Source organism: Ursus americanus, chromosome 34 (assembly GCF_024610735.1).
Source record: "Ursus americanus isolate L20-20 chromosome 34, mUrsAme1.1.p, whole genome shotgun sequence".
NCBI lineage: Eukaryota > Metazoa > Chordata > Mammalia > Carnivora > Ursidae > Ursus > Ursus americanus.
The window spans coordinates 17306873-17320140 of record NC_142160.1 but is presented as its reverse complement, the minus strand read 5'-3'; the positions used below and the strand labels follow the sequence as shown (position 1 = coordinate 17320140).

Here is a 13268-nt window from a genome sequence, read left to right as displayed (position 1 = left end):
TATTTTGGATCTTTTGTCCTCTGTTCTTGATATTAGTTACTATAAAAGTTTTACAGAAACATTTAGTGTATGTCATGTGTGTAATAAGAGTCATCCTCAGTTTTCCAGTGATATTTTCATAAGAAACAGTTTGTGAAGAACACCACTGCCTCTATATCCACCTTTGTGTCCAGAGGACGTTTCTTATTTCCTTAGGTGGGGAAAGTGGAAAACAGGGAGGCAGGTCTGAGTGATTTAGTGAATCATGATTGAAATCACAATTTGGGGCTATTTACACTTCCGCCCTTCGATGGTGCTTTATGGAGCTATTTCAGGGCCCCGAACTGGGGCTGCTAGATATACATATACTAATAGCAAGTCCTGTTTTGATCTGGAGTCATATGGTATACTTGTGCACGCTGCTTGAGACATTTAAAAACAAAATTATTGCAACAGTTGTGTCTTCACAATATGGATATATTAGAATGTGGAATGGATTCACAAGTCAAGTGTATTAAGTCTTGGGAGGAAAGGAGAAAATCTATGATGATGTAGTACTCATAAAATCCTTCACTTTGTAAAATCATTTTAAAGCATTATTTGGAAATTTATACCATGAAGTAGGTAGAATGCTCTGGGGTGTGTGTGTGTGTGTGTGTAGACAGAGAGAGAGATCAATCCCACCACCAAATGAGAGTCTGTTAAGATTTAGGGGGTTAGAGAATTACCTGTAATATAAATAATACATAAATATATATTTTAATATAATATATATAATTTATAGATATACATATATATAAAATATGATAAAATATTATATATATAAATTTATATGGAATTCAAGATGTTTCCAGGGCTCTCCAGGAACCATCAGTCTGATGGAACTGGACCTCCGATATTGAAAAGCTGACCCCCAAATGCATGAGTGACTAGGAACTGAAGATTGCATATTCTCAAAACATGTATTTATTTCTGAATTCTACTCACATATTACTACACTAACATTTAAGGCACATTGCAAAACATATTTTTAAAAAATCAAAATTTAAAAGGATGAGATAAACAGGAATGTGTGTAGCTTCTTCCCTTCCTCTCAGGTCTACTGCCTCACTTTGGAAACCACTGATGGGTTTCAACTGGGTGAATCCTAAGATATCTACTAACTTGAAACTGAAGTAAATCTAAATAACGTAACACCAGTAGTTCTCTCTGAAATTTTACTTGATCTGGAGCAACTCTAGCAATTCCTTTCAAAAACCAAATGCACGTATATTCTGTAGTTGACAGAAACCACATGGTCCGTGGGAGCTAATCATGGGTCTTCTTTAAAGCCCAAACCAGTCACAGTATTCTTGGACTCTACTGCCAACCTATGAATGTAAATGTCAGGGGTGGGGCTTGGAAATTTACATTACAGTAATGTTTCGGTAAGTGATCCTAGTGCAATCAACAAGATAGTAGCAACACCCAAGTGGAAACCACAGCCTGCTTTTCTTCTGAGACGCAGGATCCCGGTAGGAAGAAGCAGCCATGTGATGAAGGGAAGGATATTGGAATACATCTTTCCAGGTTATTAGATATTGATCTGACTTGTTTGGAAGTAGCTGCTTAGCTTCTACTTTATGGATATTCCATAATTTATCCAGTGATTCCTTGATTGTTATGCATGGAGGTTATTTCTTATTTTGTTTTCTTTTTCTCCATTACAAATACTGCTTCAACAAACATTCTTTGGGATTTTATTAAATATCCATATTTAGCAATGAATTTTAAATAATAATAAGGAATTTAAAAATATCCATAATTATTGGTGATTTTGTTTCTATAGAATATATCCCTAGAAAAGGAATAAAATGTTGGATTAAAAAATTTGAACATTCTGCATTTTAATAGATACTGTCAAATTATTCCCATTTTGGTTGTAGATTCCTCACTGCTGCCTACAGTCTAACCGACAGTGGATGTTAACATTCTTATTTTTTGCCAATCTGATAGTCAAAAAAAATGACATTTTCCTGTTGGTCTGATTTCCATTTTCATGACTACTAATGAGGTTGCCTTTGTTTTCATTTATTCATTTCTTTTGTTAATTGTCCATTTACGTCTTTTACTGATTATTCCACTGGTTTGTCTTTTTCTTTTTTCTTTTTTTTTTTTAAAGATTTTATTTATTTATTTGACAGAGATAGAGACAGCCAGCGAGAGAGGGAGCACAAGCAGGGGGAGTGGGAGAGGAAGAAGCAGGCTCATAGTGGAGGAGCCTGACGTGGGGCTCGATCCCATAACGCCGGGATCACGCCCTGAGCCGAAGGCAGACGCCCAACCGCTGTGCCACCCAGGCGCCCCTGGTTTGTCTTTTTCTAAACCAATGTGTGGGAACTCTTTGTATGTTAGGAATACTGCCCTTGTAATGGCAAGAATTTACAAATATTATGCAAATACCTCCTGCTCTGTTGTTTATCTTTTATTACTCTTTTTTTAATATAAAATGGAACTAGCTGAATTATACGTTATATATATATTATTGAGATATAATTGATGCAAATATTGTGTTAGTTTCAGGTGTACCACATATGATTCAATATTTGTATAGGTTGTGAAATGATCGCCATAATTCATCAGCATGCAGTTACAATTTTTTTTCTTGTGATGAGAATTTCAGGATCTACTCTCTTAGTCTTATTTTTTGGGGTGCTGTGTTGCTACCAAAATTTCACTGTATTTAAAGATACTAACAATGATACATTCAACACTTTAGATTTAAATTTAAGTTGCATTAGCATTTTTACCTGAGGCTAATGACAAAACAGAGAAGTGAATGCACTCCAGTCAAGAGCTAAGAGACCAAGACGGAGTCTAACCTGTATTATTGCAACATTTTCAGAGAAAAACATCATTCTTTTTTGAGGACTAGATGGCACAGAGTGTATCGTTGTTCTTTAGTGCTCGGAATGATGATGCCATATTAAATAATGCATGCTTATTGCATCCTTAATGCAACTTACTGCTCCGTAGATGCCCAAAACCAAGGGACAAAGTAATATCTTACTGATGTTGCCAGAGTTGAATATGTTAATAATATTTTAATAGTTTATTTGTCAATGAGAGTAGGATAAACATCCTCAAAGATAAGCAGAGAAAAAGCTCATATGAAGACAATAATGGTTAGTGTCCATCTGAAAAAAAAGATGTAAGACACTCATAATCAGAATAAACACAAATTCACTTTAAGATGCTATTTTACTTGTGAACATGATAATGCTTAAACACAGAGTTGAAAGGTTTAAAAATCAGGTATCTCTATAGGTGAAAATGTAAATTTCTACAGTCTTTCTGGTTAGCATTAAAATACTTACATTCTTTGACCCAGAAATGTAAATTTCAGGAGTTTATCCTGAAGAAGTAACTAGGCATGAGCACAAAAATACTATCTTCCAGATATCCCCTGCATTCTTATTTATATTAAAAAAATTAAAATAACTTAAATCAACAGTAGAGGATTGACTAACTACATTATATTGAAACTTATAAAAGAATATTGTATACAGTAAGTGCTATAATTCATTCGTCATTAAGTCTTTCAATAGTTGTTGATCACCTTCTGTGTGCAAAGCAATAGGCTGGCAGCTGGGGTTGCAAAAGCAAACACATGTTACCCCTGGCCATCACAACATTTATATTTTAGAATTTTAGAAGAATACTAAAATGTTGTTGGAAAAGAGAGGTTAGAAAATATTATGTGTAATATGATCACGGTATTTACAAAAGAGAACACTTGTAAAAGTATAGGAAAAGGTTGGAAGGAGTACACTAAATGTTCATAGTGATTCCTTTGGGTCTTGAGGGTTTATATCTTTGTGTTTCTATATTTTCCAAATGTTTTACAATGAATGTATTTTCTACAGTAATTAACATTTCTTTGATAGTATGAATTAACTATAAATTTGGCAGCACAAATTAACCTTCAGTGACATGGGGGTAGGTTTCCATACATGTGTACCAGGGCTATTCTTTTTCATTTGATCTTTAAAACTCTTGTCTTGCTTTGACAGCAATCATTTAGTAAAAGAAACTCTTCAAAGCTTTCCCTAAAGTTCAGTTATCTGCTAGGTGGTTTTGAATTCTGGAATGATCCAACCTGGAGGTCTGTCTTAGTCTGTCATAACAAAATAACAAACACCACAGACTGGGTGGCTTAGACAATAGAATTTTCTCCCCACAGTTCTGGAGGCTAGAAGTTCAAGACCAGGGTGCCAGCACAGTTGAGTTCTGGTGAGGGCCATTTTCCTGTCTAGTAGCCACCTTCTCCCTGTGATTGAGAGACAGAAAGAGAGAGAGAGAGATGGGGGGAGAACAAGAGCTTTCATCTTGAGGGCCCCACTCGCATGATTTCATCTAAACCTAATTATTTCCCCAAATCCCCATCTCCAAATACCATCACACTGGGGGTTAAGGCTTTGAAATATGAATTTTGGGTGCACACAATTCAATCCATAGCAAGGTCTAAGCCCAGTAATGGGGTACAGAGAGCAGAAGACCAGAGGAGGTAAAGGAAAGGCTCATGGGCCTGCATGCAGGCTCATATGGGTAGATGAAAAAGAGTACCGTTCTTGAGTCTGAAAAGGGGAAGGCTGAGAGATTCAGAGACCTGTAAAACCATGGAGGACAAAGTTCTGGGACAGGACATCTATTTCAACTAGAAGGAAGTGGTACCTAAATGGGAAATTGAAGAGCTCTCCTATCCAGTTTGTAATGTAGGGATGCATTTCCCCAAAAGTAGAGTCTGGAAAATAATAATGGGTAGACAAGCTGTGTAGGGTGATTTCTGTTGGGGCTCTTTGGGAAAGGTAAAGACTTGGAGGGGATCATCCTTGACCTTTTATGGTTGAAGCTGTGGAGGAGAAATAATGGTGCTGCCCCCAAAACTGTCCTTTGAGGACATTGTCAGAAAGAATCCTGAACGAAAATATAAAAAATGAAATGCTGTAAGTAAATAACAAATCCAGCCGCCATCATTATTATAACCCAGAAGAAGTATATAAACCATGTATGAGGTCACTCCTTTTGCGAACACTCTGTTTTCAAGATGGGCAACAAACAGGGTGACGAAGAGTGGGTTCAGCCGAGAAGGCATCCAAAGCTCCAGCTGAAAGGAGTCTGATCCCAAAGGAACTGGGGAACCAGATGACCTACCAAGAAAGAAGGGTCTCAGGCAGTACTTGGGTTTGGCTTTTGGGTCCCCCACTGCCTACCCACAGTGCCTCTGCATTTGACAAAACAGAAGAAGGTGCAGGTGCATAGGATCTGAGCTATTTGTACCTGAGTTTGCTCAGACTGACTCCCCGCCCTTATTTGTCCCCATATGAGAGATAGTAAGAGAGAGCTTTCTCCAGCTTAGTAAAGAGAAGCCTGAGGGGAAAAAAATAATTGGGGTCAGTGGGGAGGGCAGTGAGGGGAGAGGTTATAGGCAATATATACTTATCTGAATTGATTCAGTTTCAGTTTTATCAGTAAGTGAGACAAATTACCTCAAAATCATTAGAGTCTTATCATTGAAAGCTTTTTGCCTTCTCCTAATTCCTTGGTTCATATTCATCTAGTACGTCACCAAGTAAATTAGGACATTTATGAGAAAATTGAATATAAAATGTCTGTGTCCTGAATTTGCAGATTCTGGTAAATGTTTTTGCTTTTGGACATGACCTGAGGTACGGCTCTCCAAAGAAATTAATTATGACCATTAGAATGAAACTAGACTAGGTGGCCAGTGGGATAGAGTATGCTATTTGGTGATATCATGGAGATTTTTTTTTTTTAAAAAGGCACTTATGCTGATTCCAGAAATTTTATACATACATATGTGTTCATACAATTGCCACCCTTGAGCTAAAAAGAATAAAGAAGATTTACAGTTTTGATCATGGAGCATGGTCCATAGCAGACTATTAAGCGAAAAAAAGGAAGTATCTAAAGAGTGGGAATGGAAGCACCCCATTTTTGTAAAGTACATGTGATAATATATATGCATAAATTAAAAATGTGGGGAAACCAGTAATTATTAAACTGTTAACAGCAGTTATCTTTTTTATTAATTTTTTTGTGCCTAACTTTTAAAAATTTCATGTATTTTTTTTCTTACTGGAAAAATAAACAAAAATAAAGAATAAAATATAAGGGTTTCAATTAGCAGGAAAAATCCTTGTGTTCTATGCACCTGCACAGAATGATAAGCATTTCCTTTTTCGTTTTTTTTTTTCTCTTAACTTCCAGTAGATGCCATGTCCTTTATTTCCTCCAGCGTTCTCTCCCTCTGTGCCCCAAACTTTCTCCAGGTAATATTAAGATTATGAGACATTCAGGAGGCGAGAAGTTCAAGACATTATCTTAAATCCGGGGTCAGTATCAAGAGCATCTTGTTTGTTTACCAAATGAACAAGGGGTGTGACTTATCTGTATCTCTGGCAGAGCTGACCTGCCATCTTTGGAGGACCTTGTTGCTCACTCAGCTGTGGTCCTTTCTGTATCCCCTCCTACCTGGCTTTCCTGGTGACTGTGACTTGGGTGGAGTTGGGGACCTTTGGGGTCACGAGCGCATGTTAGTTTTCCTTCCACCCACCCTCTGAGTCTTCTCACTTAGAATCATGGTAGCCACAGGAGCATGGGGTCTCCTGGGGAAGAACCGGGGCCCTTTACTGGACCACCCACAGCCAGCTTCCAGAAAAGAAAACCCTTCATTGACTTGGAGTTAGAAGTGGTCAAGGAAGCACTAGCTCAACTTCCAACTCTTTTCTTTGCCTGGGTTTCTTTGGAGATATCACCCAATACATCAAGAGACTTCTTCTTCTCTTGCTTTTTCATTTGTCGGTTAAGGATGAAGGCCTAAAAAATGTGCCCTGCTTTAGGGTGCAAGGAAAAGACACTCTCCCAACATCTGCAGGCTTTGTCTACAATGTTTTCAAAACAAAATTCATTTCAGTTAATTATTTTTTAAAACATTTCATAACATTTTTAAGAAAAGTGGGTTGTATGAGAAGTCATAACGGTTTTACAAGGCCTGTTGACTAAATGTTAGTTATGGGACTTTAGAGGTATTGAGTTATAGGTTGGAGCAGCTTTGTTTCTCAGAGGATATGGCTATGAGAAAACTGATGGACAGGCCTAGGCCTCTAGCAGGACCCTGGAAGCCCTCTTTCTGATCGATTCTGCTTTCCTGGGTATATTTGAAAGTTCTTTTGCCTGACAAGTGCAATTTCTTTTAATGGGCAGTTGCATCTGAATGCATAGGCATTTTGCTGGCTTTTTTTTTTTTTTTTTTACCGTGTTATGTTAGTCACCATAGTACTTCATTAGTTTTTGGTGTAGTGTTCCATGATTCATTGTTTGCATATAACACCCAGTGCTCATTGCAATACGTGCCCTTCTTAATACTCATCACCAGGCAAACCCATTCCCTCATCCCCCCTCCCCTCTGAAACCCTCTTTGGTTTCCTGGAGTCCATAGTCTCTCATGGTTTGTCTCCCCCTCTGATTTACCCCCCTTCAGTTTTCCCTTCCTTCCCCTAATGTTCTCCATGCTATTCCTTATGTTCCACATATGAGTGAAACCATATGATAATTGTCTTTCTCGGCTTGACTTTTTTCACTTAGCATAATCCTCTCCAGTTCTATCCATGTCGATGCAAATGGTGGTTATTCATCCTTTCTAATGGCTGAGTAATATTCCATTGTATATATGAACCATATCTTCTTTATCCATTCGTCTGTTGAAGAGCATCTCAGCTCCTTCCACGGTTTGGCTATTGTGGACATTGCTGCTATGAACATTGGGGTGCATGTGCCCCTTCTTTTTACTGCATCTGTATCTTTGGGGTAAATACCTAGTAGTGCAATTGCTGGGTCATAGGGTAGCTCTATTTTAAACTTCCTGAGGAACCTCCATACTGTTTTCCAGAATGGCTATACCAGCTTGCATTCCCACCAACAGTGTAAGAGGGATCCCCTTTCTCCACGTCCTCTCCAACATTTGTTGTTTCCTGCCTTGTTAATTTTTGCCATTCTAACTGGCGTATGGTGGTATCTCATTGAGGTTTTGATTTGAATTTCCCTGATGGCTAATAATGTTGAACATTTTTTCATGTGTCTGTTAGCCATTCGTATGTCTTTGGAGAAATGTCTGTTCATGTCTTCTGCCCACTTTTTGACTTGACTATTTGTTTTTTGGGTGTTGAGTTTGATAATTTCTTTATAGATCTTGGATACCAGCCCTTTATCTGTAGTGTCATTTACAAATATCTTTTCCCATTCCGTGGGTTGCCTCTTAGTTTTGTTGACTGTTTCCTTTGCTGTGCAGAAGCTTTTTATCTTAATGAAGTCCCAAAAGTTCATTTTTGCTCTTGTTTCCCTTGCCTTTGGAGACGTGCCTTGAAAGAAGTTGCTGTGGCTGATGTTGAAGAGGTTGTTGCCTATGTTCTCCTTAGGATTTTAATGGATTCCTGTCTTACATTGAGGTCTTTTAAAAGAGATAACTAAACTTCATTAAGAAGTCCCATTTTTGTGTCGAATAGGATTACACTTTGAAAGCATATCAAAATTGTGATCTGGAATACTGGCATATTTGATATATTTTCTTTTACACATTGATTAAGGAAAGATTCTGCCCATCTATTTGGAAGTGTAGATGACAAAGCAGTATAGTATCTATTTCTATCCATTATCAGGATTCCATTCTGTGCTGGGCTTGTGCAGCATTGGGTTTAGGCATTAGCAATGAATCTTCTGTCTCCTGAGATTGCTTAATGCTTAGTGTGCTTGTGTCAATAATAGGGAATAGATACTTACTTGCCAGATCCATTCACTCCTGGCTAGGAGTTTACAAGGTCACATTTAGAAAATGTATACACTAGGCAGTAAATATTTGTTGAACATGCTGGACATAGTCTCACCTCAGTGCTTTTGCCCTGGCTATTCCCGTGGCCTGAGATATTCTTAGGTCCCACTTCTTCATTTCAGGCCTTTCTCAAATGTCACCTTCTCAAATGATCTTCATCCCAGCGAACCCTACCCCTTAACTTATTATCTAATTATTTGGTTCATCATATCTCCTTGTACTCAAATGCGAGTGCAAGTTCTCAGTTCCAGGAACCTGGTTCACTGCTGCCCTGTAGATGGGACCACTGCCAGAGTAGACCAGGCATCGTAAGGACCCCCGTTACCATCCTTGGACACATAGGAAATCAGTCCCCAGACTTATTGCCAGGAATTGACCCCTGTGCTTGGTCTGTTCACACTGCCAAGGCTGTTTGTGGTTGGAAGCTTGAAAGTGGAGCCTGCATTCTCTGGTCATTGACCCCCAATTTGAAAAGCCAAATCCCCCATATTCCTTGAGCTCACCTACTGTTTGAGGTTACATAGCTGATTTCATTTTTTATTCCTCTAAGCAGGCAGAAGTCTTTTGGAATGTGGGTGTAGTAATATCTAACTTTTGCTGCACTTTAATTATATCTTAGTGGTTTTTGGTAGGGTTCAGGCACTTAGGAACAACCGAGATTTTTTGAGGCTGAGCCTATCACTCTTTTTTTTTTTTTTAAAGATCTTATTTATTTATTTTAGAGAGAGATAGAGAGCATAAGCAGAGGGAGGGACAGAGGGGAGAGGGAGAATTCCAAGCAGACTCCATGCTGAGCACAGAGCCCAATGTGGGGCTTGGTCCCAGGACCCTGAGATCATGACCTGAGCCAAAATCAAGAGTCAGGAGCCCAACTGACTGAGCCACCCAGGCGCTCCTGAGCCTCTCACTCTTAAGCGCTCATTGGCAGGCTCCAAAGTTACCTCTAGTTGTGAAGTCTCTTTTGTCTGGTCCAACATTTCCAGCCAATTTGAAATTTCTGGTTGTCTTTTTGGAGTGCCCCATAATCCCTGGAAGGTCTCTTTAAAATGAAAGTGTGGAATTGCTTGTAGAGAAACAGATGGGTCCCTGATAGCATGGACACCAGAATGGCACATTTTGATGGAGGTGGGTGGTGGGGGAAAGATGGAATTGGAGCCTAGGTCCTGGGGCATTGACTGCAGATAGGAGACAAGAGCAAATGGCACTCAAAGAGGCCACCAGTATGAGGGAAGTTGATGTGTGGGAAGAAGGGTGGTCAGAGAAGACACAGGAGAGCATAAAGAGAGAGGCATGTGGCACCAAAAAGAACCCTCAAGATGACCGGGATCTTCTATAGTCTGACCTGTAAAATGATACATATGTTTTTCTCTTTAAATGAACAAGAATGAATAAATCACTGTCATGGAAGATTCCTGAGTTGTAAGAATTCGTCCACCAAGCTTTGGGTTCACAATCTTATTTAGCTTCTTTCTTTAAAGTAATAATTGGCTTAGACTTGACACAAGTGTCAATGAATTGTACACAAGTCTTATTTCCCGCATATCTTTCATGCAAGTTGAGTATTGAACAAACAGCTGTGCCTTGGAATTGTGGAACTTAGACAAGAAAGCAGATAGGTCTACTTTGGGGTAATTTTGATGCTATAAAAGTCTTGCTATATTTAGAATACATATTTAACATTCTCTTTTCTCTCTCAACCTCCATGCTCACTTATTTTGTGGATGCTGAAGTCATTATGGCATTGTGGAGTGGTTGGCGTAGGGCAGGGGAGAGGGCTCCCTGTACCGGGTCATGGGGTCTGGAAATGATCCTGCCCCCATCACAGACTCCACTGACCTATAAAAAGTATTGTTAATCTTCTTATTGACTGCCTTACAAGTTCTGAGAGGAGAAATGAGGTAATGTCTACTTAGACCTTCAAGCTTCTCGGAAGAACAGCTTTCTACAGTAATAAGATTTCCTAATGCATTTGTTTGTGTTGTAATGGAATATAATCCCATTTACCTAAATTTCTGTAGGTACTTCTAAGAATATCTGACAGTCTTGCACGGGGAAGCAGTCCGGCTTTCAGATGAGAACTGGGCCTCTACTAGAACCCCCAAGGGTACAAGTGAGCTAGCTATAAATTTATGAAGTTAAGTGAAGGAAGCTGGGAGAGGAAGGAAGGGGGTTGAAGTTGGTGGTGATGAAGGGAAGGGAATTGTAATTATATTCAGAGAGTTTATATCATACTTTCAAGTCATGTTCTTTTACTAAAGATCAGTATCTCAACATATTTGAAAAAATACATGTTTATTTTAATTTAGCAATAACACATATTATGGTTTTTTTTGGCCACAGCCTCGTTGTTTAAAAACTTGCTTCCGATTCTGACATCAGTAGTTCCACACCAACAATAGCAGCTTCATAGATTCATTTGTAAAATACCTAGTAGGTTACTAAGTAATGCATCGTCTTTGTTCTGTAGAAAACATAAGTCGCTTTTTTGGAATAGTCATGAACAGTGTAATTTTTTATATAGCCTCTTTGAGTGATATTGTACTAGTCAGTCCTAAAAAGAGAAATTAAAACAAAGGGTGAAAAGTGGGGGAAGTACACATATGTGCCATCTCTGACATACTATAAAGAAATTAATTTAGGGGCTCCTGGGTGGCGCCGTCGTGAAGTGTCTGCCTTCAGCTCAGGGCATGATCCTGGCATTACGGGATCAAGCCCCACATCAAGCTCCTCCGCTATGAGCCTGCTTCTTCCTCTCCCACTCCACCTGCTTGTGTTCCCTCTCTCGCTGGCTGTCTCTATCTCTGTCAAATAAATAAATAAATAAAATCTTAAAAAAAAAAAAAGAAGTTAATTTAGATTACAGTCATCATTATCAGACAGGTTTGTTATGGAACTTTCTAGAAGCAAGTGCTTCTTTGGCATTTTCAACCCAGTATTTCACAAGGAGTTCAGCCTTCTATAAAGGAATTTTAAGTAACTATTAAGTTAACCAGGAAAAAAAAGAGTATGTCTTCTCCCAGAGAGGTGACTATGTACGCTTTTTAATAGCAACTGATTTGTATTTTTAGAGCAATAGTACTAATCATACCCTTTCCTGGGGGGAGGAAAAAATATTACCACTTTCATTTGCTAAACTATAGAATATAATGCAGAGAGAACATAACCTGTCACCCAAAATGTGGCATGAAAAAATAAATCATTACCAAATTGTGTGTTGCACGCCAAGGACAAATGAAAAAAGTCACTCCGTCTCTCAAATTACGAACATCTTAGGGGCACCTGGGTGGCTCAGTTCGTTGGTTTGACTCTTGATTTTAGCTCAAGTCATGGATCTTAGGGTCATAGGATCGAGCCCCGAATTGGACTCCCTGCTCAGCACAGAGTCTGCTTGAGATTCTCCCTCTCCCTCTGCTCGTCCCCCCACTCATGAATGCTCTCTCTCTCTCAAAATAAATAAATAAAATCTTAAAAAGAACATCTTATATAAGGATATGACATAGAATACAGTATTCTCCCTTATCCATGGTTTCATTTTCCATGGTTTCCATTACCCACAGTCAACTGCAGTCTGGAAGCAGATGACCCTCCTCTGACACGTTGTCAGAAGGTCAGTAGTAGCCTAATGCTATGTCACAGTGCCTACGTCATTCACCTCACTTCATCTCATCACCTAGGCATTTCATCATCTCACATCGTCACCAGAAGGGTGAGTACAGTATAATAAGATATTTTGAGAGAGAGAGAGAGAGAGAGAGACCACATTCACATAACTTTTATTACAGTATATTGCTATAATTGTTCTATTTTATTATTGGTTATTGTTGTTAATCTCTTACTATGCCTAGCTTATCAACTTTACATAGGTATGTATGTATAGGAAAAAACAGTATATATAGGGTTCAGTATTATCAGCGGTTTTGGGCATCCCCTGGGGGTCTTGGAATGTATCTCCCACAGATAAAGGGGGACCACTATACTATGGATCTTTCCTTTGGACCAAAATAATATTTTACTAAAAAATTATGACTCAGAGACACAATTCATATCAAGTTAGACTGTAATAATCTTAGCAAGACCACATTTTTGTTGGAAGATTTCATCTAGAGGACATGACTAATGGCTGACTCATGAGCTAGACCTGGGCAATTGGAGGCTCGTCACCCTCTATCCTATCCTTGGAACATACACTTTGTCCACCGTTCCCACAGTGGGAGCTGTTCCAACGACACAGCCTTAAGAGAGTAATGTGATGTTGAGACCACCTGTGACTGAGCCCAGTGGAGGCCTCTGTATAAATTTTTAAGATTCTGGCAGATGGGTGTGAAGATCTACCTATCTTGGCGTGCCCAACACAAGCCTTGTAAGTAGGTTTCCTTGTTTATTAAACTACCACCTCCCATCT

At 38.9% G+C, this 13268-nt stretch overlaps 1 protein-coding gene across 8 annotated transcripts in view; it reads left to right on the top strand.

The window, feature by feature from the left end:
• Positions 1–13268, top strand: part of PRUNE2 (prune homolog 2 with BCH domain) — a 249271-nt gene that overhangs the window by 36756 nt on the left and 199247 nt on the right. The window lies entirely within an intron of this gene.